We start from the raw sequence: 27485 nt of genomic DNA, 5'->3' as shown, positions 1-27485 counted from the left end.
ATGACACTCACAGTTAAAATGCTAAACAGAACTTGGAAAATAACATTACTTGAAAATTTCTCTCACTTTTTTCAACTTTATTCATATTATATTATGTATATAATATTATATACATTATTATTTATATTATGTATATAAATATTTCATGTGAATCAAATTTTTGCTGAACAAAATGACATAAGTGTGGGTGCACTTAATATAAAAGAGGTAAAGTATGGTTGAACAGACATATAGCTAAAATTCTAGGTTTTGTGTTGGTTCAGAACTTGGACAATTGCGTTTGTCCTTAAGAGGTCCTTAAGAGGTTACTTTATTTTAATTGCTAGTTTTTTGTTCTTCCTATTTTATGGACTCTGGGTTTTTAAAGGAGTGAAGATTTTGATAATGGTAGGGATTGTTTTTAATATTTGTACTCTATTAAGACTTCAAAGTCATACAATGAAAAGCATTACACTGATTTCAGAAATGCGTGGGTAAGGAACCAAAAAGAAAAAAACATATGACATATCTCATAAGAAAGCATGTACACATCCAGAGATGAATAGTATCACATGGAACCTGTATATCAAACAGTAGAGGAGAGAATATTGACCCCATAGAAGTACATTTTGCCTTTAAAGAACCCCGGTCCAGCCGCCATCTTTAGTACTAGACGGAAAGTAAGAGTGCACCACCTCCCCATTGTTGCGAGGGAAGTGAGCCAAGGCTGCCTAGGGAGTGTCTATAGATAGCTTCTCATAAATATAATTAGGTTGAGAAAGTGTGGGGCAGGTAGGTTGTTTCCAGTTGAGTGCAATCATACTGTGGGCTGCTACTATGATAAGAGTAACTAGCTTTCTGGAATCAGGGGGAAATGGTTGGTGGGAATAATAAAAGCAAGCATGCTGCTGGAGTCAAATAAAAAGCAGTAACAGCCAAGGAGTACAGTACATGTGCAACGTGTTTCCAATGAGGTTAAATCTCTGAGCAGAACTGCCAAACTGTCAGGATCCCGCCGGCAGCTGCGAGGGGAGGCTTCAGTCCGCTCGCGGTACTCACCCTCCAGCCGTCCGCGGCCCCCTTCCCGGCATACGCTCGGCGGGCGGCATCCTCCCAGCCTTGGATGCCGCCCGCGTCTTCCTCTCCGTCCCCCAGCGGCAGCATGCATGATGCTGCACGCTAGGACACCGCCCATTTTTGTAAACGCCGGGGTCAGCCACCTGACCCGGCGTTAAAGGCACAGTGCCTCAATCACAGTGGGAGGTATAGATATCTCCCACGTGTGATTGTTAATTCTGATTGGAAATTATCCAATCAGAATTAATCAATGGGTTTAAATACTTACCTTTCCTGTCTCTCTCTGCCCTGTTGTGGTCTTTGCTTGCTAGTATTGCTACTGAACTTGTGTTTCTCTCTGGTTACGTACTCTCTGGCTTGTGTATCCGACTTTGCGACTTTCTCCTACCCTTTGACCTCGGCTTGTCTCTCGTTATTCTGTCTTCTGGTTCCTCTTACTCGGCTTGTTTCCTGACTATTCTTTGTGTGCTTAGCCCGGCCACTCTAAGGTCTGGTACTGCACCTTTTCTCTGTGTGTGTGTTAGCGTGTTTGGTTCCAAGAATCGTGACACAAACATGCAACATTGTACTTTACTGGAACCTACATCTCCAACAATGTGAAAATACTGACTAATAAATCTTAGAGCTTATAAATAACTATTGCCTGATGGGTTTCTTATAGACTACAATATGGGAATAGCATTTGGTTAACACTTTCAAAGCAAAGACAAAATATCCATTTGTTCTTTGTAACATAGGGAAAGGGCCTTATACAAGGGAAATGTATAATCTTATACAAACTTATACAAGGGAATTAGTATTTCAAACATCTTAGTTGTCCTGATCTCCACCAAGTCTAGAATTCTTTCTGCGTTCAGATGTCACTTTTCATATATATGGTGTGGTATGGTATCAGATATTACTGTAGGTGAAAGTTTAGGATCCAGTAATCATTAGTCAGTGTGGTTTAATATAAGAACAGTAAATGAGTAACACCACACAAAATCAAAAGTTTTAGACTTTAGAAAAACAGACTTTTCTATAATTAGAATATGTGTAAAGGAGTCATAATCATACTGGAGCAAGTTAAATGGAGTCTAAAAGAAATGGGATTATTTAAAAGTTGCACTGCTGAAGGCAATAGAATATTGCATTAGGATTGTCAGTAAAAGCAAACTATTCAATAAACCACTGTGGTACTCAGCAGATGTGGCCAAAATAGTAAAAAACAAAACGTTAGCATTTAGTAATTATAAAACAAACCAGAGTGAGGAAGATAGACAGATCTATAAGATTAGGCAGAAAGAAGCTAAGCAAGCTATAAGAGCTTCCAAGCCACACACAGAAGAAAAATAGCACAGTGATTAAAAAGGGGGACAATAGATTTTTTTAGAAAAGGAAAGTAAAACAAGGATTAGTTAGACTAAAAACAAAGGAAGGAATGTATGTAGAAGAGAATAAAGATCTAGCTGACTGCCACAATTAATATTTTTGTTCAGTATTTACAGATGAAAATGAAGGAAAGGGGCCTCAGTTAGGAAAAAGGACAAATTAATCATTTGTTACATGTGAGTTTACAGAGGAAGAGGTTCTATTTCAACTGTCAAAAGTAAAGACAAATAAGTCAGTGGGACCTGATGGAATACATCCAAAGTTATTAAAAGAGCTTAGTGATGTACTAGCAAAACTATTAACAGATATATTTAACCAATCATTGATAACAGGAGTAGTCCCAGAAGACTGGAAGTTAGCGAATGTTGTGCCCATTCACAAGAAAGGTAGAAGGGAGGAGTCGGTATAGGCCAGTAAGCCTTACTTCAGTAGTGGGGAAAGTAATGGAAACCATGTTAAAGGATAGGATTGTTGTGCATCTAAAATCACGTGGATTTCAAGATCAGAGACAACATGAGTTTACTTCAGGGAGATCATGCCAAACTAATCTTTTTTTTTTTTTTTTTTTTTTAGTGCAGGTAGATACAAAATATCCACAAACACCACAACAGCGTACATCAACATATATCAACATACATAAGAGTTAGACAGTGGCATGCATAATCACACTTTTTTGTTTTTTTTGTATACATAAACTAGTTTCAACAGTTATTGCCCGCATGTCATTCAACATTTAACAGTAGTTGTGTAAATATAGTATGATAACATGCTATGGAATTTGATAACAGGTGAAGTCTGGCTGTGTCATTACATTAACGCGTATGAGTATTGATAAGAATTCGCTTAGGACCTGACACTGAGAATATACTTATTAGGTAAGTTACGTGGCTATAAAGCAAGCTAGGTAAGATATAAGATACTAAGTACAAGCTAAGTCAGTGAAACAGGTTAGGTCTAGCTGTGTCAGTACATAAACACATATAAATGTGAATAAGAATTTGCTTGGAACCTGATACTGAGTGTGTAATACTCAGGTAAGTTATGTGGCTATTAAGCAGGCTAGGTAAAATTATATAAGATATAAACTAGTAAGTACAAGCTAAGTTAGAGTGAGATTATTCACTTTGGTGTCGGCAGCCTGTTCGGCCTGTGTAGAATGCTGTCAGCTGCCATTTTGGGTTCGCCATGTGGAAGGCTGCACTCCTGCCTCTCGGGATCAGACCGAAGATGAGGTCTTGGCTGGCTGCCCCAGGTGCATAGTGAGGACCGGGATAGCCCCCACCAGTCCATGGGGGGGTAGGCAGTGAGTGTGCTGAGAGGTCTGTTTTAGGCTTTGCCATTGAGGAGAGCGACTGCCTCTCCTTGGCTCGGTCGTGGGTAGGCCCCATTTGCTTGTGTGGGTTCCCGGGCAGTGTTTGTCTCTGCTTCGGTGTCTGTAGATGCCCCAGGGATTCCCCGCCAGGTCTCATGCCCTCCTGCTGGTGTGCTCTCTGGTTGTTGGGGCATCTACCCTTATTGATGTCGCTTATTGCAGGAGCTGTTCCTCGGCACGTCTTTCCAGCCCGGCAGTTAGGCTCCGCCCCATGCCAAACTAATCTTATTGATTTTTTTTGCTTGGGTAACTAAAATAATAGATCAGGGTGGTGCAGTAGACATTGCTTACCTAGATTTCAGTAAGGCTTTTGACAGTGTTGCACATAGAAGGCTCATCAATAAACTGCAATCTTTAAGTCTAGATTCCAATATTGTTGAATGGGTAAGGCAGTGGCTGAGTGACAGGCAACAGAGGGTTGTAGTCAATGGAGTATATTCGAAGTATGGTCTTGTCACCAGTGGGGTACCTTAGGGGATCTGTACTTGGACCCATTCTCTTTAATATTTTTATTAGTGATACTGCAGAAGGTCTTGATGGTAAGGTATGTCTTTTTGCTGATGCTACTAAGATATGTAACAGGGTTGATGTTCCAGGAGTGATTTAGGTAAACTAGAAAAATGGTCAGAGTTGTGGCAACTGACATTTAATGTGGATAAGTGCAAGTACAGAATATTTCATAGAGTCCTAACCTCAACATCTGAAGAAATGGATTTAGGGGTGATTATTTCTGATGACTTAAAGGTAGGCAGACAATGTAATAGAGCAGCAGGAAATGCTAGCAGAATGATTGGATGTATAAGGAGAGGTATTGGCAGTACAAAGAGGGAAGTGCTCATGCCATTCTAAAGAACACTGATGAGACCTCACTTGGAGTATTGTATGCAGTACTGGATACCGTATCTCCAGAAGGATATTGATACTTTAGAGAGAGTTCAGAGAAGGGCTACTGGTTCATGGATTGCAGGAGAAAACTTACAAGAAAAGGTTAAGGTTAAAGAAACTCAACATGTATAGCTTGGAGGAAAGACGAGATGGGGGGATATGATAGAAACATTTAAATTCATAAAGGAATCAACACAGTAAAGGAGGAGACTATATTTAAAAGAAGAAAAACTACCACAACAAGAGGACATAGTCTTAAATTAGATGGGCAAGGGTTTAAAATAATATCAGGAAGGATTACTTTACTGAGAGGGTGGTGGATGCATGGAATAGCCTTCCAGCTGAGGTGGTAGAGGTTAACACAGTAAAGGAGTTTAAGCATAAGGCATAAGGCTATCCTGGCTATAGGATAAGGCCAGGGAATAATAAAAGTATTTAGAAAATTGGGCAGACTAGATGGGCCGAATGGTTCTTATCTGCTGTCACATTCTATGTTTCCTATCCTGTATATAGCCCTAGCTCCAGTAAGGAACATTCCAATTGTATTGATCCTTTTGTTTAGTTTTTTTTTTAATTTATTGATCTTAAATCATACTTTCTACATGATGTAGACTATATTTCATTCTCTCCAAAAATCTCTATATCATGTGCATTCCTATGCACATATTAAGAGTATGTGTCAGAGAATAGTTCCTATTCTCTGACACATTCCAGGTCCCTACGTGGAATGTCCGTTAGCCTCTACCTAACCTATACTATGTACCAGATCAAAAGTTTTGTTCCAGTTTTTATACTAGTCTAAAATTAGGTATTCTTTCCATAGCAGTGATGATGTTCGAAATGCTTTGTCTCCTTTAGAATGACCGTCCACTCCTGAAAAGAATTCCATTTTTGCAGTGCTATAGGTAGCTATTATATCGATAAGGCCAGGCAATATAACCAAGCAAACCGGGACTCAGAATATTTTGATTGTTCTGTTAGTCTATCCCCTGCATCCCAGACTCTATCCTTACTATAGCTGGTCATTGTCTTACGAGCACACACACAAAACAGTAAAGGTTAAGACCAAGAGAAAGAGAATACAAACCAAGTAGAAATATTGTATATCTATTAAGAACAATTTTTGTCATGGGTAAAAATATTTTATATGGTTCATGACAAATGTAACCTAAGTATAGTTTATACAATTCTGGAAAATAATGACTAGAATGATATAGTTGGATTAGACAAAGAAGCAAGGAACCTTATTATAGATAATGTGAATAAATTGGGATTATCCAGTCGGAAGAAGTCAGCACTCAGTTGGATAATGGAAAATTGTAGGAAGGTCTTCAACCACCCTGACAGATGACATAGATGACAATTACAATGATGAACAGGTAGAGGAAATTGCTGGTGGCTCACACATACTATCTTTATATTTGGACAATGAATCACATTTGGAAACATAAAGCCTGTAATGTAATGATCATGAATACTGCATATCACCGGCATTGTCATCACCTCTGCTAACGTACATTGGTGACGCTGATGACAGCAGTGATCCTGACAATAGCAACAGTAATGAGGGCAGTGGTGACGATAATGGAAAATTTAAAAATGTTCCACTTTTATTAAAGTGAAGAAAAAAAAGACTTACAGAGGATCTATAGTTTGCAATAAATGTACAATACAAATAATATGTGTATAGTTTTTTGGTTTTCCTTTTTTGTGCAATGTATGTTGTTTGTTTCCATGTGTTAAATGTTTCAAAAACATAACTGACAATGACAGCAGATGTTAACCAGTAAATAATTCCCTGTGTAAGCTTCTGCTGCTTTTGCTGAAATGCTCTTTACTTTTGTAATATCTAAAAATGACTTTCCCCACTGGAGAGCATTTTACACATCCTGCAGTAGCACTGAGCCATCAGTAAATACATCATGGATCTTTCTTATCTGATAGATGGTGAACAGTCTTGATCTAAATGATTAATCATAACAGAATTGGACATATCCTCCGGAGAGAAAAGAAGTGTGTACTTTATGTTTGATGTACATTTTGACAATAATTGATAGGTGGTCTCACTTGTATCAAGACCACAGAGAGTGACATTTACATGTTACAGGCAATTTAATCTTCACTGATTTCACAGTCAATGTGCTGCTTTTTGTCCGGGAAGATTTACTGTGCAGTGACCTCCTTTATATATAATGTTTAGATTTAACAAATGATCTCTTCCACTACTGAGTTTTAAAATAATCTTAACGTTTATGTGAAATATGGAAAATTTACCAGATATATGTAATCAAGCTACTATTGCTGTTCAGGGATTTCTAAACAATAAAATTATTTTATTTGTTATGAGTTCATTCATCTTTAACAAAAGAAATAGGCTTTGGAAGTTGAAAAATATATGATAAAGATTACATAGTATCCATTATTTATTAGCAATTCTGAAAAGCTCATTAAAAAGAGCCCTGAATAGTATATAGTCATTTTTGTCACATATAAGGTACAAAACAGAGTGAAAATTAAATAATATGCCCTACTTTATGTAGAATGAGCTGGTATGTTTGGTATGTTTGGGAATGTAGATTCCCAAAATATCTTCACAGTGTAATCATCATGTCTATGTATTCCCTGACTAATAACAAGCATCTATATTTCATGTAGACTACAAATAAGCATTAAATGGACACTATAGTCACCAGAACTATAGTTCATAATGCTGTAGCTATAATTGTTCTGGTGTGTAGAATCATTACCTTCAGGCTTTTTGCAGTAAACACCGTATTTTCAGAGAAAATGCAATGTTTACATTACAGCCTAGGGATACCTTCACTGGCCACTTCTCAGATGGCTGCTAGATGAGCTTCCTGGCGCAGTGCTGCTGTGCAGCACTGGCATTCAGTGTCTTCTACCTATGCATGGAGAGACTGAACTTTCCTCATTGAGATGCATTGATTCATTGAGATGCTGATTGGTCAGGACTGTGTTTGGCTCTGCCCATGTCCCACTTCCTTGGAAATCTCCGCCTATTCAAATTATGTTTGGCTCAGATAATCACTTCTGATGATGTCAGCCAATGAGGCAAATCAAGGGCAGAGTCAGCACCAGCAGACTGGAATATATGTAATATTTTAGGGAGGCCGGGGGGGGTTCATGTTTCTGATCCTGACCATATATTGCTCTTTTAATGTAGTACAACAAGACTATAAAGGAATGTCTCTGACAAAGCTACCACATTTCTGAAATTTAACTTTTATAATATTGTTATTGGTGCAAGTTTATACTCTTTTGATTGGCGGGATATTAAATACATAAGTGTTACTATAGGGCAATACATTTTGATACCCCCCTAATCCCCCCTCCCCATTGCTGTTATTCAGCAACAGTGATGTAATACATCACATCATTAATGTTTCTATTTCTATATTTGTTTGTAATTTTTTACATTTGACTATAATTTTGTGCAGTTTGTGAGTAATATCTCTGTGACCCCAAAGTAATTGGGAATTTTTAGGTCAACTGAATGTGTTGGTACAGTGTTTTAACCCATCGTGTTTGGCCACACATGCACACTTGTTTCCCTATGGGAAAACATTGGATTGGATCAGATTGTAAATCCCGATGATCTCAGCTAAAGAATTGCTTCACAGAAGAAAAATGGTAAGTAAACTACGGGCAGCAGGGGCCAGGTCACTTAAACTGTGACAACATTGAATCCAGGACTTGGAATTTCCAAGCAACCCAGACAAAAAAGTTGCCAGTCATCTAGCTATACACACTAGCAGAGTACAATGATATGCACTTTTGTATGCACACATTGACAGTGTTTTATGGCATCTCAGATAGGCAGAACCCTGAAGCTTTGGTGAAACTCAATTTATAAAATTGACTCAACTTGCAGAACCTTATTTTGGAGGGACGGTGATCAGAGTAAAGGAAGTCAATATAATATAACTTCTAGGTGATCTATACTGCTATTATTCAATGTACCTGCACACTGACAATCTTCATACCATTCCCCACACAAGTGTCTCAGGGGCAGATCACAAACAGAAAATCATGGATTGTTTTAACTTTGCTTGGCCACCAACCTATATGTAAAAATACCAAAATATAAAAAAGTCCAAGCAGTCCGGACAATGGTGGCATTGACACATTTAAATGTGTCAATGCCACCAAAGTGAGCCTCTATCTTTAATTATGAAATAGCTACACTGATGTCTATGCTTGAACAATTGTTCAAGATGATCAGAATCAGGAAGTCCTTCTGGTTGCCAGCTTGTCGGCTTGGGTGGCATTAATAAATTTCACCCCCAATTTCTCTTGAAATAGGCACATTTATGAATTAGGACAAGGAGACCTCCCTGTCTATTTAACAACGAGCAAAGATGGAGGCACCCAGAAGAAGAAAAACATTTAATTTAATTTCTCATACCTTACAAAAACAACTTTGTTAAATATAGAGGATCACTAAACATTGTATTAATAATTATGGAAAGTATCTCTTTTTTTTTATTTTTATTTTTAAACAAGACTTAATAACAAAATCCCACATTTGCCCTACTTACAATGCATCAATTAAAACTATCAATCAATAAAATATTTAAGATGTCTCATATTTTAATATGGTAACATTACAACTTATGTTGTAAAAAATTTCATAATTTAGCTCTAATTATATTTTATTTACGTTAATATTTTAAAAATGAATTTCAGCATTTATCCTTTTTTAACATTTTAAACTAGAGGAAAGAAGTGGCTGCTTAACACTTGTTAAAAAAGAGGACATTTTAATACAGAAGAGAGACACCAGAGGAGGAAGGATAATTAATGAGTACCCATGATTTGGACAGCATCGCAACAGCGGCTACGGAAAAATATGATTATTTCTGCCTGAGTATATTATGCTCTGAGTCCTGGTGTGCCTTCTCTCATTATCAAATATTTTGACATAGCAAATCTATTATTCTCAAACACTCTCCCAGCATTCTTTCAACCACGTGTTCAACGGAGATTAAGTATCATATCAAATCACTGACTATAGTTTACAAAGGCTTTTGAAATGCTACATCAGTGAGCAGAAAATCATTTTAACTAAGGCTTTTTTTTTTTTTCAATAAAAATTCCAGATATTGAAACTTTCATTTTCTAGGAGAAAAGCATGAGCGGGGTTTGAAATGAAATACCTTAATTGTTATAGAGCTTATATAAAAGCTTGGTTGTTTTTAAGCTTTTTCTTTGTTTGATTTAAATTCAGGAATATATTGTAATGTGTTCAATCAAATTCAAACATTTTCAGTGATACATTGACTTGAAATGTTATTTGTCCTTTTTTTATTTAAAAGTTTTATTTTATTGGGCATATGATGGAAAACGCATTGCAATGTGCTGTATATTACTCATATGAACATTGCCCATTTTTTATAGAAATATGAGGAACCAAACATCGGAAATATGTGAATGTATGAAAGATTATACAAGACTGACTATATGGTCTGTAAAGAATGCCTGAAATTGAGGATAAGCAGGTTACAGTAGGGATGGGGCAGCAGGCGTGATAGCAGTGTCTGTAATCGTAGAGTTTAGACAGATGGAAATAAAAGTACAATGCAACATAAAAAGCAATTGTAACGTGTGTTTATGCAGGGCAAAAATAGAGATGTTAATAAAAGCATCAACATGAAAATAAATCTAAAGTCCCACTGAGGATTTAAGTGATCAGGTCCGAATTAGAAACTGTGGACGGCCTCTAAGGCATTGAAAGGGTAATCTTGGAAACATCCCAAGTATGACGGGTTGGAAGGGAAAGTGGAGTCCAATGGAGTGTATGACAGCTTTTAGCCAGGTCAGAAACTCTAAAGATTGAGTTCTCTGAGGAAGAATCAGTGTCCGAGTGAGACTTCAGCGCTACTAAATAGCCTTAGGTTATCTGTCCTTTTATAGTAGTAAAAGTACTTGGAAACCAGGGAGCTCATACCACTGTGCTATGAAGTACAAATGAATTTAAAGGTCAAAAGAAAAAAACTGAAAATGGGGTAAAGAAAAAAATCCCCACTTACACCTTTGGGACTCAGGACACCAGGCAAGAAAACTCCAAATCCTCATGAGGTTATGCAAAGAAATAACGAAAAAATAATGCCAGAAAAGCAAGTGCCACAAATCCAAAAGGAAATGTTTATTCCACAAGGTACATAACGAAACAGGGGAAAACAAAAGCCAAAGAAAAATCTTCCTTACATGTTTCGGACCACCCAGTCCTTAAAATAGTAACTAGCATCATCATATAACTGCTGCAATAAAAAATTAGTTAGTACAACAATTGTTTCCTTTACATCGTACACAGTCTGCTAATTTATTACGAATGACTTTGGGCTTATGCCTGGAGGTAAAAATTATTTGGAGAATTTGCAACAATTTAGAAATAAACAAAAAAATTAGATGCTTTGCCAAGAGACCACTTATGCATAGCTCCAAATCGGGCCCAATTAGGATTTCTCTGATACTACCGAACTGTCTTTAAATCCCCCTCCAAGTAGCCTTATATCTAATTGTACAGGAAACTGATTCTTCTAGGGTTTTTCAAATAACTAAAAATACAATTAATAACATTAAAACTAATTCAAATACATAAATACAATGTTCTCATATTTCCTCACACTATGGGCTACAGTTGATATGTTAATTTAAAAAAAGGTATCTTGTGGGAGGACAGGGCACATTTAATCATTCTTTCTGATCTCTGCTTCATTGAATTTAAATATTAATTTTTTCATTAAATATTACATTAAATTAAATATTTATTTAGATGGTAAGTAGGAAATATCACCTGGGAGAGAGATGAAGCAACCAAAAGTAAGGGACACTTGATTATTCTTACACAAGGGCCCTCCACTGTGAGTACAGTATCTTTCGATGTACCTTAGAGAGTTGAATTACATTACTTTTTCTCCTTTTGTTCTAACAGCTGTGAGGTTTGCTTGTCAAATTAATAAAATACAAAACAGAAACCATTTCCAGGAATAGTTGGTGCTTCTAATTTCTGTAATTGATGACAATGTCTGTTATGCGTGTGCGTGTGTGTGTGTGTGTGTGTGTGCGTTCGTGTTTTCCATCCATTTAATGTACATGTGTTTTCTATGGAAAATTTTGTTTAAGAAGCCTAATATTGTATTGCAACGTTTACCAGTACTGTGGATATTTTATTATATTTATATAGCAGTTCTATATCCCCTTGCCAGTACTAGACAATATATACTGGAAATATAGTTAGCAGAAATCTGCAGAACGAATGTTAACCATGACTGCTTTATATATTATTAATACTAGTATAAAAAGTGCATTGAGATTTTTCAAGTGTAACCTAGATTCCTGATGTTATTATTACCCAACCGTAATATTTTACACCCCTACTTTCCATTAGTGCAATGTATATTTCACTTTGCTGTATATAATATATGTTCCCATCTTAAGAGAAGGAGTTCAGGACGACTTTATATAGACATATCTTCCTAATCAAAGTCCTTTGGGTAGGAACAGGAGCTAGTGATTTCCTGATACATGTGTCAATCTCAATTAAGAGGAAGATTTGTGGAATCTTTATAGTGAATTGCAGGCCTCCAGGGTCACAGATGAGTTAATGTAATGTAATGCTGAGTGATTTAAAATGTTAAAGCACACGGTAGGGATTAATAGAAATTACAATCCCCCTAACTGGAATGAAGTTCTCCCATTGATTTATTTCACCGTCATTTTGTCTGCTTGGCCATGTCTGAATAAAGCATATTGAAGAGAACATCCCGTTTCATGAGGTTTTATTTGGAGTGGTATTTAGCAGCTTTATTTGTCGTTAAACTCCACAGTATTGTGCAGCAATGACAGTGCTGCGACAGAGACATATTAAAGGGATAGCCTAAGCACCAAAATCCCTTTCTTAAAGACCACTGCACACCCATAAAGAACTTCAGTTGGTAATGTGCTTTATGGGTGAGGAGTATCCCATTACAAAGGCATTTTATGAAAGTACAGATTTCTATAAAAAATGTGCACTTTTATAATGGGTATGTCTACTAAATATTGATTTTTACCTTTTTGCCATTTTGGGCAGTGGAGTACTCCTTTAATGAATCTCCATACGACTGCAGTTATATCCATTGCTGGAAAAAAGTCAAGAGTTTGTAATTTTTTTCCCTATGAGCTTCAACAGCTTGGGCTCTAGCAGGCTATTATCTAGCAGGCTATTAACAGATCAGGCAATAATAAATTCTAAATTAAACAAACAATGCCATGAAAGAGGTTTAAGCAATATATGTCTCTTTACATGAAGTGAAAGGCTGTGCAAGTCACATGCAGGGATGCATGACTAGGACTGCATAAAGAAAGTGGTTTAACTCCTAAAGGGCAGAGAATTGCGTAATTATACAGCAGGGGCGATATCTATACACCAGAACTGTGTAATTAAGCTAAAGTTGTTTTGGTGCTTATAATTTGCCTCTCTTAGTATTTAAAGGGACACCCAGACCACTTCAGCTCAATGAAGTGGTCTGGGTGCCAGGTCCCTCAGGTTTTAACCCTTCAGATGCAAACATAGCAGTTTCAGAGAAACTGCTATGTTTACATTTGGGGTTAAGCCAGCCTCTAGTGGCTGTCTTCCGCCTCCATCACGCAGAGCGTCCATGACAAAGCATTGAGAAATGCTTTCCTATGGACTCTTTGAATGCGCGCGCGGCACTTGCCATGCATGCTCATTCGGCTCCTGTGACGTCGGCCGGGGGAGCTGACGTCGGAGCGGGAGGAGAGGTCACCAGCGCCGAGGGAGCCCGGCGCTGGTATAAGGTAAGCTGCTGAAGGGGTTTTAACCTTCAGTGCCATGGAAGGGGGACCCTGAGGGTGGGGGCACCCTTAGGGCACTATTGTGTCAGGAAACCGCTTTGTTTTCCTGACACTTTAGTGATCTTTTAAGTAAAATAAATAGTTCTATTTGAAACCGTTGTTGGACTGTCTAACAGTAATACTGACTGCCTCAACAAACAACTGCCCAAGAGATTTACCTAGAAACTAAGCTGAGACTTTATAGTCTTACAAACAGGGCCGGATTAACATAGGGGCTGATGGAGCTGCAGCTCCAGGCCCAGGCCCATGGAATAGGCCCATTGATTTAAAAAAAAAAAAAGTTTTTTTTTTTACATTTTTGTATTTTTTTTACACACACTACTCTTAGCGTTGCCAGGTATTTCTCATGTATTTCTTATGGTTACCAGGTATTTCTCAGAAGTATTTCTCAAGTATTTGAGGCTGCCTAGCCAGTGCCAGTATTGCAGTAATACCGGCAATACAAATGTCTGTCTCAGTATAAACAGAGATTATTCTGCAATACCAGCACTGGCCAGTAGGGGGTCATTGCTTGTGTGGAGAGAGGCAGGGATAAGAAGTAACAGCATCTCTCTCCCTGCCTCTCTCTATTCACTGATCCGCGGGGGAGCAGCTCTGCACAGAGTCCAAACAGCAGGTTCGAGCCTGCGAGAAATGGGGACGGTGAGAGACTTGGGGACACTGAGACATTGGGACACTGGGAGACATAGGGAAACTGGGGAATATGGGGACCCTGAGACACTAGGGACACAGTGGCCCCATGTCTCCCAGTGGCCCCTAGTCTCTCAGTGTCCCAATGTCTCCCAGCCAGTGTCCCTAGTGTCTCAGTGTCCCCAAGTCTCCCAGTGTCCCTGGTGTCTCTCAGTGTCCCCATGTCTTCCAGTGTGCTTGGTGTCTCTCAGTGTCCCTAGTGTCTGTGTCCCTAGTCTCCCAGAGTGTCCTAGTCTCTCTGTGTCCCCATGTATCTCAGTGTCCCCATGTCTCTCCCAGTGTCTCTGTGTCCCCAAGTCTCACAGTGTCCCAATGTCTCTAAGTGTCCACTAGTGTCCTAGTGACATGGGGACACTGGGGGACATGGGGACACAGACTCTAAGGGACACTGGGAGACATGGGGATACAAACACTAGGGAACACTGGGGGACATGGGGACACTGAGACACTGGGGGACACTGAGAGACATGGAGACACTGGGGGACACAGGGAGACATGGGGACACTGGGTGACTTTGAGACTTGGTAGATATGGGGCACTCAGTGCCCCATGTCTCCCAGTGTCCCCTCATGTCTCAAAGTCACCCAGTGTCCCCATGTCTCCCTGTGTCCCCAAGAGTCTCAGTGTCCCCATGTCTCCCTGTGTCCCCAAGAGTCTCAGTGTCCCTAGGTCTCCCAGTGTTCCCTAGTATCTCAGTTTCCCAATGTCTCCCAGTGTCTCTCAATGTCCCCTAGTGTCCTAGTGACATGGGGACACTGGGGAACATGGGGACACAGACACTAAGGGACTGGGAGACATGGGGACACAGACATGCCCCCTTTTTGTGTATGTTCGCCCCTTTCGGCAGTTCTGGTTATGTGATTTGTGTCAGTGGCCCACCCTTTTACCCCATCCACAGACTTCCTGCTTTACTGGACACTGCTATGGTATGGATTTACTTGAAAGATGAAAGCATGAGATTAGCATAGTGTATGTGTTTTCTCATAGCTGCATCATATGAGTTTCCCTCCAGCACCATCTCCATCAGATACATGACGCTTAGGAGGTATGACTGTTTTAGTGTTTTTGGTCAATAAGATTTTGTAATTAGGCCCATCATAATTGTCAGCACCAGGCCCACTGGGCTCTTAATCTGGCCCTGCTTACAAAGGGTTTTAAATGAACACTGTAGCATTAGGCATTCATGTCAGTATTCCTAAAGCTAAAGTCCTGGTGCCCTTTAAGATGTTGTCCTTCCCCATTATCTATCTGCATTAGAATAAAAACTAAATAAATAAATACCTTCCCTTTGGGTTGCATCATCCTGGAGGCGTGTCTGGGCCAATCCTCATAGAGGAGCATTGGGGAACATAGGTGCATGTGCTGCACTTGCTGTGATGTGCCTACAAATCCTCCATAGAGAATCATTGTATTCAAACCGTGACAGCACTGCGTTATGATGTGTTACTGTATGAGAACCGAGAAGTACCATTCCTGACTCTTATACCCAAAGGGCTTGGAGGCATGACTTGAAGCATGTCTTCAAACCTTCTTTTTAGTTTAATATTGGGTTTTGGGAGGTGGAATGGGAGGCAAGATTGCAGGCACTATAGCAACTTCAATGAGATTAAGTTGTTAAAGTGACTATAGTGTCCCTTTAAGGGATAAAGAATAAGCACAACTGAAAGAACTTTGTACAAATACATTGCAAAATAACATACAGGGATATTTACTAAAGTGAGAACTAAAGTGAATTTCAAATTTAAGTCCAAAGTAACTGAAATTAAAGCCTAGCGGAATTTAAGAATATTTGTGGTTTGGCCTTTTGACCTTACATTTGGAATTCACTTTAAATTCTCCCTTTAGTGAATATCCCTGGTAAACAAATAAAAGAGGATGCCTCAAATACTTCAAATGTGCAAACTGTCAGAAGTAGTCCCTTGCTTTTTTTTTTTTTTTTTTTTTTATTCGCTTCAGGTTTTACAATGATTTTTAAGTTCTTCATTAATAGTTATTGGAAAATTCAACCTTCATTTTCTAGATTATGGATTTTGCATTTCTAAATATGACACTTATTTACCAACCCTGTGAGGATATTATCAAGCGTTTTGTTATAACAATATTTATACTACAACACAGACACAATTCTAGAATTTTTTTTAATAAAGCGCTTTTATTGGTAGGATAAAGCAATAATTTGGAGCCCTACTTCTTCTTTAAGCCGCTGAAAAATGTAAATGCATAGATAAGGCAGATCACTTTATGCAGAAATAGGTATTCATAGAGAGAGAGAGAGGTATACCAGACCTTCAACCAAAGATCCTCCAAGGACATGAGAAATACCTACCAACAGTCAATTATGCATCAATGTGAGACTAGCAAAAGTTGTAGAAAGAGTTCAAGCCAAGAAGCACATAAAGAAGCACACTGCAGTGCCTATGGTGCCAGGAGTGCCCTGGTGCCCTCTTAGGAAAGCTATCTAAACCACTTGTGATTTTTTTTACAACTTACTTGGGGTCTGTTGGGTGCAGGTAGCTTCTGTTAGCACCCCTGAGCTAAGCTGTTCAGTGTAGGGCCAGCTTATGAGAATGTCAGCCGAGTATTCTCAGTCAGTGGGTTAACACCTGCACCAGTACAGAGAGATTCTGGCTCTCCTGGAGGAGTTGACTGTCGCTTGGCAGACCAGCTAAGTTGTCAAACCATTTGCAAGTGAGATGTAATGTTTACAGTGCTTGAACCATTTCTTTAATTTGCGTGTACATAATTAGCAACCAAGGGGTGACCTGGGAACATTCTGACTCCCAATAAGTCTTTTTTTAAAGCTAGCCTGACAAAACCCCTTTGGAAATCAAAACTCACAAGGCACGTTAATAGGAATCGAGACTTTATGGTTTATTTGATCCATGATTGAGGGTGATTTAGGTGGAAAAACAAAAAAAAACAAAATAGTCAGATCAACTAAGCATAGACTTGCAGTTGTTGTTAATCTTCATGAAAGGACATCTGTGGTGGGCTGCAAGTTAATTTAATGCAGCCTCACACAAAAACATCCTAAAACAAACAGTGTCTTTCATAGACTGCACTGCTTTTGAATGGTATGGGCTGAAACCACTGATTTAAGAATTGCCACCCCCAGCAGCATTCTGTATGTTGTAAAGGTACTTTCTCCAAAACTATAGACCTTTGGTCTTCATGTTCAGCATAAATCAGCATGATGACATGGAAGTTTTATTGCTTTTTGTAGCTTTTTCATTTTAAAAAAGACAGAAGGTGCAAGTGTTCAATGTGAAAAAGAACACTCCTATTTTAAAAATAAATACATTTATTTTTACGGTTTGATTTTTCCTTTACAGTCTAAAAAAAACATAAGGACTATGAGTGTCTTACTATAAAATAAACTTTATTCACGCCACGTTCAAAAGACTATGCTTATCAAGTGTGTTAAAAAAAAAAAATAATAATAATAATTTGTGTTTTTATATCTCTTGAAAAAAAAATCTTAAATAAAGAATATTAAAAAAAAAAACTCTTGTGTGCAGTCAGAGCATGGTCAATAGCATGGCACAGATAGCAAACAACATCGTCCTTGTTGCAGATGCTCAGTCAAGTCTAGGGGTGGGATACCTAAGTGAATAAATGGCTGGTTGCCCAGGAAACCAAACACATTTCCTCCAAAAGGCTTTGTCACAGGTATAAAGGCTTGCTCCTACACTGTTAGTAAGAACCTTGTGAATAATTGACAAGTGGCAATCTATCATTGTATTAAATAATAGCATTGTACTAAATTAAAAATATATATCTATAAAATATGTATGTTACTGGATGGAATTGGTGTTCTGCTAGTAAGAAAAATAACTAAAGTTATGAATCAGCTTATTACTAAATTGCATAAATCTGCATGTTATACCAAGGAGTTAGCTAAAAGAACACTGTTAGTAATACAAACATGTACTCTTAAAACTATAGTCCTGGAATGACTGTTTAGGTGACTGACCCTGGTCAGATCACAGTGAAAAGGTATTTTACTTAACTTTTCCCCCTCACCGCACCTGTATCGCTGGCCTTACTGATCTAGCACCAATCACCTATACGCAGCTTAGCAGTTTTACTTTCTTATTACAAGAAAGTGTGTGCCAAGCAAATGCCAAGCAGTAAGTATACATTCCATAGCATTTAGGTATGTACTTCCTTTTACCTTTGTGAGACATAGTTAGATGTTGTACTCCTTCCTGTGTTGAAATAAATCATATGTAAGCCAATATAAACATTATGAAAAAAAAGTCACTATTAAACAAAAGTTAAAAAAAATGAAAAAAAAAAAAAAAAGAATGCAATAATATAAAGTTCTGAGAACACAACAAAGGCTAGCCATGCAACGTGAAAGGACGTAGCCTTGGTGCGTATGAAATATGAATGGGTTGGGCAATTTGCCATGCTCAGAGCATGAAAGCCAAGCCAAATTGTACATTAGTGCGCCTTTGAAGGAAATCAGAGGGGAATTTCATTTTAGAGGACTTTTGGCATCCCAGAGATTGCAGAAATCAGAAGTTAGACTGGTAATTTTCCTTATAATTTTCTGTAGTAACCCCTTCACTACTGAACAACATAGCATTTATTTGATACCTAGTGTGAAAATTGGATGCACCCTCATGCAAAATAATTTTTGGCTTTGTAATGTTCTTCTTTTTAGTGTTTAGTACACAGTGTAGCAGCATTACACTTGTAACGCAATCCGTGCCTTTGGCACTTAATCATAAGTGTAATTCATGAAATGCAAAACATGGTTTAAAAGGAAACATAGAAACATAGAATGTGACGGCAGATAAGAACCATTCGGCCCATCTAGTCTGCCCAATTTTCTAAATACTTTCATTAGTCCCATGGCTTATCTTATAGTTAGGATAGCCTTATGCCTATCCCACGCATGCTTAAACTCCTTTACTGTGTTAACCTCTACCACTTCAGCTGGAAGGCTATTCCATGCATCCACTACCCTCTCAGTAAAGTAATACTTCCTGATATTATTTTTAAACCTTTGTCCCTCTAATTTAAGACTATGTCCTCTTGTTGTGGTAGTTTTTCTTCTTTTAAATATAGTCTCCTCCTTTACTGTGTTGATTCCCTTTATGTATTTAAATGTTTCTATCATATCCCCCCTATCTCGTCTTTCCTCCAAGCTATACATGTTAAGATCCTTTCCTGGTAAGTTTTATCCTGCAATCAATGAACCAGTTTAGTAGCCCTTCTTTGAACTCTCTCTAAGGTATCAATATCCTTCTGAAGATAGGGTCTCCAGTACTGTGTACAGTACTCCAAGTGAGGTCTCACCAGTGTTCTGTACAATGGCATGGGCACTTCCCTCTTTCTACTGCTAATACCTCTCCCTATACAACCAATCATTCTGCTAGCATTTCCTGCTGCTCTATTACATTGTCTGCCTACCTTTAAGTCATCAGAAATAATCACCCCTAAATCCCTTTCCTCAGATGTTGAGGTTAGGACTCTATCAAATATTCTGTACTCTGCCCTTGGGTTTTTACGTCCAAGATGCATTATCTTGCACTTATCCACATTAAATGTCAGTTGCCACAACTCTGACCATTTTTCTAGTTTACCTAAATCATTAGCCATTTGGCTTATCCCTCCTGGAACATCAACCCTGTTACATATCTTCGCATCATCCGCAAAAAGACACACCTTACCATCAAGACCTTCTGCAAAACCATATAACAATGTAGTCGTATCTCAATTAACACAGTTCACAAATGTTAATGTAAACAGATCAGAATTAAAGTTTTACTACAAGTACCATTGACTAATTAAACTAAAATGGTCATTGTGCTCGGAGTTTGTATATGCAGTATCTCACTATGAAACACTATGCATACTGTGTTTAACCTCTGCTGTAAACAGGGCCGGACTGGCACACCAGGATACTGGGAAATTTTCCGGGGCCGGGCAGACCGATGGGTGTGCTGGCGGCCGTAGGGTGAGCTGTCACTGCTCTGCTCCCTCGCCCTTGCTCGCTACCTAATGAGACCAGGGACGTTATATTCACTCTGGGGAGCAGAGCAGTGACAGCACAGACAGCTCCCCCTGCAGCCGCCATCACATTTCCCCCTGCGGCCGCCATCACATCTCCCCCTGCGGCCGCCAGAACAGACAGCTGTCTGCCCTGCACAACCCAGTGGCTGATCGCCCAAGGTACAAATAATGTGTGTGTGTGTCTTTCTCATGGTGTGTGTCTGTCTGTCATGGTGTGTGTCTGTCTGTTATGGTGTGTGTCTGTCTGTCATGGTGTGTGTCTGTCTGTCATGGTGTGTGTCTGTCTGTCATGGTGTGTGTCTGTCTGTCATGGTGTGTGTGTCTGTGTCATGGTGCGTCTGTCTGTGTCATGGTGTGTGTGTCTGTCTGTGTCATGGTGTGTGTCGTGTGTGTGTCTGTCAAGGTGTGTGTGAGTCTGTCAAGGTGTGTGAGTCTGTCAAGGTATGTGTGTGTCTGTCATGGTGTGTGTGTGTGTCATGGTGTGTGTCTGTCATGGTATATGTGTGTCATGGGGTGTGTGTGTGTCTGTCATGGTATATGTGTTTCTGTGTCTTTCATGGTGTATGTGTGTGTCTGTGTATGTTTAAAACTAGTGGTTTTACTCACCATTTTTTTTCCCACGCCCTGCTGGTCTCCCCTCGACTGGCCCTGCCTCTATGGCTGAGATCGTCAAGCTTGATGATCTCAGCCAATCCAATGCTTTGCCATAGGATTGGCTTCAAAATGCTACACCAATCAGCATCTCCTCATAGAGATGCATTGAATCAATGTATCTCTATAGGGAACGTTCAGCGCCTCCAGAGCATGGAGGCCCTAAATGTAGGTGCTGCATACTGTGCAGCACTGACACATGAAGCACCTCTAGAGACCGTCTAGTGACTGTCACTAGAGGTGTTACTAGGAAGCAATGTAAACACTGCCTTTTCTCTGAAAGGCTATATACACCAGAACCACTACATTAAGCAGTGTGTGTGTATGTGTGTGTGAACCTGCTAGTGAGTGAGCTTGCTTGCATGTGTGTGTGTGTGTGTGTGCCTGCTAGTGAGTGAGCTTGTGTTTTTATGTCAATGAGCTTATGTGTATCAGTGAGACTGTTTGCCTATGAGGCTGTGTATCAATGAGCTTGTCTGTGTCTGCATGTGAGTATGCTTACTGTGTAATTAAACGTTTTACTCTGAAAGGACAAATATTTTATATTAGAAAGAGCAATATATATTTGATATATATATATGTATATATATATTACTCAATCATCTGGGGTGGCAAGACATACCCTTACATATTACATGCGACAATATATGGCGCAATGACTTGTGAAGGGAGCTGGTATAGATTTTTTTTTCCAGGGCTGCTTTGTATCCCCAGTCCGGCCCTGGCTGTAACTCCACCTCCAGCAGCATCATTAAAGCATTACTAGGAAGTCCAGAGCAAGAGTTCCGAGCTGTGCAATATTTTACGCACAGAGTGGCATTCCTTTGTTGAGAGCAGTCAACTGATGCTCTCAGCCAATGAATGGCAATGGCATACAATTTCTGCAGCTCTGTAAAATATGGATGCAGTGACTAGACCTGCAACAAGCCTCAGTGCCCAGCATGGACCCAGGTAAGATGACACTGCATTGAAAAATGGTTTGCCTATCACTGGGGAACAGGGCCATGATACTCCTCACATCATAACCTCTACCACTATGTGTCATAATAAATGTAAACATGGGAATATGGTCAGCTTTTTTAACATTTTGAGTAGGAGATCAGAAGCAGTGGATTGGTTTGCAAAAACTTCCTAGTCTGAGCTGAACCTGTCCCAAGCAAACATATCCAGATTTGAGGGTAAAGAGTCATGGGGCCATGACTCGGTTGAGGTGGTGCAGTCTATGAGCTTCACACTTATGTTGATGAATCTAAGGAATATTTGTGCCATATTTTGGAGATACAACCTAACTTGCAGTCAAAACCACTGCTCTGGCACACATCCATGGTCTCCGTAGACAATGGCTGTTATACTTTCTACATTTTTTACCATAAGAACAATAAGGATGTGGAATAGTCTGCCTGAAGAAGTGGTTTTATCAGAGTCTGTGCAGATGTTTATACAGCAACTAGATACATACTTGCAAAAACATAATATTCAATTGTATAATTTTTTAACTCTAAGGTAATAGCTTCTTGATCCAAGGATATATGTAACGGATCGCCTGGCACCCCGACTTGGTACCTCCGTTAATGGATGCTCCTAGTGCTTCCTGAGGACTCCAAGCACTCTGGCAGACACCACAATCACCGAATCCGAGAAACCTTTTAAATTCTCCCAAGCATATGAATGCTGTAGACCATTGAATAGGAACCATACGAATAGGCTTGTACTCCTAGCAGTCAACTGGAACAGCATGCAATAAATCCTTCCCCCCAATAATGAGACGACACATCACTTTGAGGGTAAAACAGGAACTCTCTGGCTGCTAGCTTGCAGCCCTTTTTATTAGGTGCTCCCATGAAGGGGAGGGACACACACAGTAACGTACATTAACCAATCACACAATAGTTACATCCCACACATAGCCCTCCCCTCTACCTGTAAACTAATTATCTGTACACACAGGAAAATACAATTATCCTAGGTAGGGAAAATACAGTTTTTACACAACATTCATAACTCCCAAAATATACATCACATTCGCATAAAAATACATATACACAATCAATCCATTCGGGGGAACAACATACACAAAAATCATACGAATTGGACCAGGGGTTCAAAAGTTAGTACAAATGTGCATTTGACCTTCTGGAAGCATGGTTTTTAGAAGCTCAAACTAGTTCCCCAGAATCCTCTATCCTGGAGACAATGGAGAAGCTGATTTAATTATATCCAGGGACAAACACAGCCTCCATTAAGCACATGTTACCAGCAACCACCAAAAGACATAAAAATACATAAATCCTGTTATACTAAACAGAACCCCCACATTCAACCCATCCCCAGATGGCTTGGATCTGAGCGCTCAACATATCCAAACAGCGTTTAGATGCCACAAACACAGTTCAAACGCCATGGGGTTTAAGTTTCGTATGGGCTGATGAGAGGGCCCATAATCCTGGGGCAGCCCAATAACCCACAGTATGCCCAAATACCGTGCATAAAGGGCCAAATCGCCCAGGGACCGTAGTCACAGGGTAAGAGGCGGGCAAGCAGCCCCCTCCAAACCACAGTGGCGAAGTGGCTTTCGCTACAATATATTTGACTGCCATTCTGGGGTCAAGAGAGAATTTTTTTCCAAGTTTGCTGCAAAATTGGAAGTGCTTCAAACTGGGTTTTTTCGGTTTTTTTTTTCCTTCTTTTGGATCAACAGCAAACCATAAATAAGAGGAAGGCTAAATTTGATGGAGACATGTCTCTTTTCAGCATATGTAACTATGTAACTATGTAATTATGTATGATAGCCCTACTACAACTTCTGAACACCTCAAATTCTATTCAGCGCAGTCTTACAAATCCTGTTTTGTTTTTTTTTGCACACATTTGGCACATTTAGATGCACTCTTGTCTCTCCTCCATCATTGCAGCAGACACCATCTACTTAAACCTCTACTTGAGCCTCTTATCTTGCTGAAAATCTCTACAGCACTTGGGAAGCATAACTACTTATCATTACATACAATTAATTCTTGCTTGTACTTGTTCTGGTTTATTACAGTTTGAAGCATACGTTTGAAGATTTAAGGGCTGACCCAACCACTTGAGTGTGCAAGAAATCAGCTATACATACTTTATAAATATACTTGCTTTCCTTTTGGAGAGCTGCTATAAAGCTATGCCCTTGATTTTGAACTGCTCTCTGAACATAAAACACACTAATTTCAAAAGCATGACTCTGAGCCAACCTTGATGGTTATTAGATTTTTACTATCTACAACTATTCTCTTTTACCACTGACCCCACACAGTTTGCGGCCCCTGTTTGAGCTCTCATTACTCACCCTGTCTCTAATGTCTCACACCTTTCCTTTTATATACCAATCTTTTTCACTGTAGGGTCATCATAGGAAATGTAGACCTCACAAGTCTAGTGAAATGCGATCACTATTAATGATGATTTAACCATAGCACTGAAACGTTTGGATGGACACATTTAAACCAAACATCAGGAACTAGCTTAATTGTGCAGATATCTTACAAATGTGTGTATGTCAATGCATATATAATATTTGTATGTGTACCTTTTTTTTCATAATGTGTGTATTAAAGCCTGTATATAATGTATGCATGTGAACTTGTGTATAATGTATGTGCAAACTGGTTGGTGTAAGAGTACGTGACTACATTGGTGTATACACTGATAAGCCACTACATTAAAACCACTCACAGGTTAAGTGAATAACATAGATTATATCATTACAATGGCACTTGTCAAGGGGTGGGATATATTTGGCAGCAAGTGAACAGACCGTTCTTGAATTCCATGTGTTGGAATCAGGAAAAATGGGCAAGCGAAGACCATGGCCAAAAGGTGATGGTTACATGATTGGGTCAGAGAATCTCAAAAATGTCAAGTCCTTGTAGGGTGTTCCTTGTATGCAGTGGTTAGTACCTACCAAAAGTAGTGCAAGGAAAGACAGCCGGGGAACTGGCATTAGGATCATGGGCACCCAAGGCTCATTGACGCATTGAAGCTTAAATTGCTGAAGAACTTAATGCTGGCAATGATAGAAAGATATCAGAATATACAGTGAATCAGTTTGCTGTGTATGAGACTGTGCAGCCTCCGATTGAGCATCTGTGGGATGTGTTGGTCAAATTCATGATTGGCTGAGATCATCACTTCTGATGATGTCAGCCAAGGAGGTAAATCGGGGGCAGAGCCAGTACCAACAGATTGGGATTAAGGTAAGATTTTACTATATTTAGGGGGGTCAAGGAGGGCCAGCGGGGCTAGATAGCGTTTTTAACACTATCAGGTAAGGAATACATGCTTGTGTTCCTGATTCTATAGTGTTCCTTTAAATGTTTAAGTGTTCCTTTAAATTCACTTTGAATGCACTTAAAATTCTCACTTTAGTAATGAGCCATGTACTGTACCGTGTAGCCTATTCCATTATTAAACCTTCATTACTAGAGCTTGAGCATTTGTGCTCTGAGTTTTGGACTAATGATATAAGAAAAGTATATTTTGAGTGCAGCACTACTATTTATAGATAGGGATGGGTAGTAACGGTGCGCCAAGCTTTCATTTCTAGGTTAAGGAGATGAACAGCTATATTACTAGTTAATGACGGGGACTTTAATTTGTGAAATTATATACTTAAGCTATGGTAATAATCATCATTCATGTTCCTCTCAAATAAGTGTGCATATCGGAGCTTAATGTTAGCAATTCCTTTAAAAGACAAAAGAATAACCATTCTCGGCTTGCATTGTAAATGATGATGTATGTATAGCCTCTGGTTATATCAGAGCAGGTAGCATCTGCTACATTACTAACATGAGCAGAATCAGTCAGTATCAGAATAGACTAATCACCGCTTCAGTATTACAGCAGACAAATCATCTAGCTAAGTTGTGGTTGTTCATGGGGCAGATGGTCATAGCTCATAGTGTAGAAAATCATGAATTTTTTTTTAATTTTCAGTTAATACATGTTTCAAGCACTTTGGTTAAACTGTAATTATATTTAAGACCTTTCTGACAGATGAGTTGTAGAGACTTTTGTGAAATAAAGGCATTTGCCTAGCTTTTGTTGTGATGTAGCACTTATCAGTTATAAGAGAAACTCTATTTTTCCTCTGCCAAGCATGTTGGTGCCAACTTGGCAACAAAAAGAATCAATAGCAAATCCTTCCCTTGCTCTGAGCCAAGTGGGAGTACAAATGTTTTAGGCAGCTCCTTCTCCTTTATTTAGGCCCTTTAAGGTGAGCATGACTGGGCATGGGTATTATTCTCCCCACGCCAAAATGAAACATTGGCTGCAGAGTTACCTCTGGACACTATAGTGACTTCCAGGTGGAATGTACCACTTTGCCCTTTTGCTTCTGGTCCAACAAATTTCATAAAGGCACTAATCCCCATCTAGAAAATATACAAAAGAATGTGCAATATAATTGGCGCTAAAATCACATACACTGTGGAACCAATCACACTTTATTCCACCAATATAGAATCAAGTAAAAAAAAAAAGGAAAAGTAGTGTTCAGCGCAAAAAATATAATAGTGATCCCAGAACTCACTTTACCAAGTGTACACAATTGTGAATGAACCAAAATGTATATATACCTAATGAGAACATAACATGTGGTTCATCCCTGCAAGGTAAGTAGAAAATACACAACCAGTTTTTAGAAAAAAAAAATGTTTTAGGTAGTTAACTCACATTTTAATGAGCCTGTTACAAAACTGGCTCAAGTAATACAGCTTTGTGTGTAAAGTAGATCCCATTCAGGAATATCAGATCCTCACAGTGGAGATAGATGAGGGCACCAGCTCTTAACTTTTAAAACAAAAATATTTATTGCACAAAAGATTAAAAGCTTGCATAAAAAGTGCCTCGTATTCACAGTTCCATCAGTCCAGATAAAGCGCAACGCGTTTCAATGCTTAAATCAACATCTTCCTTCGGGTGAGGAAGGAACTAATGCCCATCTGCAAAACAGTGCCCACTTTGATACTGTGAATGGGAGCCCAAAAGGCATCTGTTTCTTCCTATATGGTCCTGTGTGCATTCACTTATATGATACAGTTTACATCCGATGCAGCTCATATACGTAGCTTCTTGTACCACAACATCAGATATAAATACGGCACACAAACATGTTATCCATATGACAAACAACAATCACATTACACCCATATTACACAGAGTAGTTGAGCAATTGTACGTTTGTAATAGCATTGCTATTACATACAACACATTCACACATGATATCATTATCACATACAGCAAATCTACACAACATCCATATGACATACATGTGGCATACACATAGCACAACTAAAAAAATAATATACACATAACATTTATAACACCCATGGCAACCACATACCCCCCAGAGGTGCAGAGAGAAGGATGTGATAAGGCGGGGGTGATGAAGATGTGTGGTGGGGGGGGGGAAAGAACATGGCATTTGGAGACATTATGAGATATGAGGACATAAGTTTGGCAGTGAAGAATATGAGGAGGTATTTATAAATAAAGAGATTGTGGCATGTGGCTCTGT

At 39.1% G+C, this 27485-nt stretch overlaps 1 protein-coding gene across 3 annotated transcripts in view; it reads left to right on the top strand.

Moving 5' to 3' along the window:
• Nucleotides 1-27485, top strand: part of RTN4R (reticulon 4 receptor) — a 221411-nt gene that overhangs the window by 135341 nt on the left and 58585 nt on the right. The window lies entirely within an intron of this gene.

This window comes from Pelobates fuscus, chromosome 5 (genome assembly GCF_036172605.1).
Source record: "Pelobates fuscus isolate aPelFus1 chromosome 5, aPelFus1.pri, whole genome shotgun sequence".
NCBI classification, from domain to species: Eukaryota; Metazoa; Chordata; class Amphibia; order Anura; family Pelobatidae; genus Pelobates; species Pelobates fuscus.
Note: the sequence above shows the minus strand (reverse complement) of the source record. Positions and strands in the feature narration are given on the sequence as shown.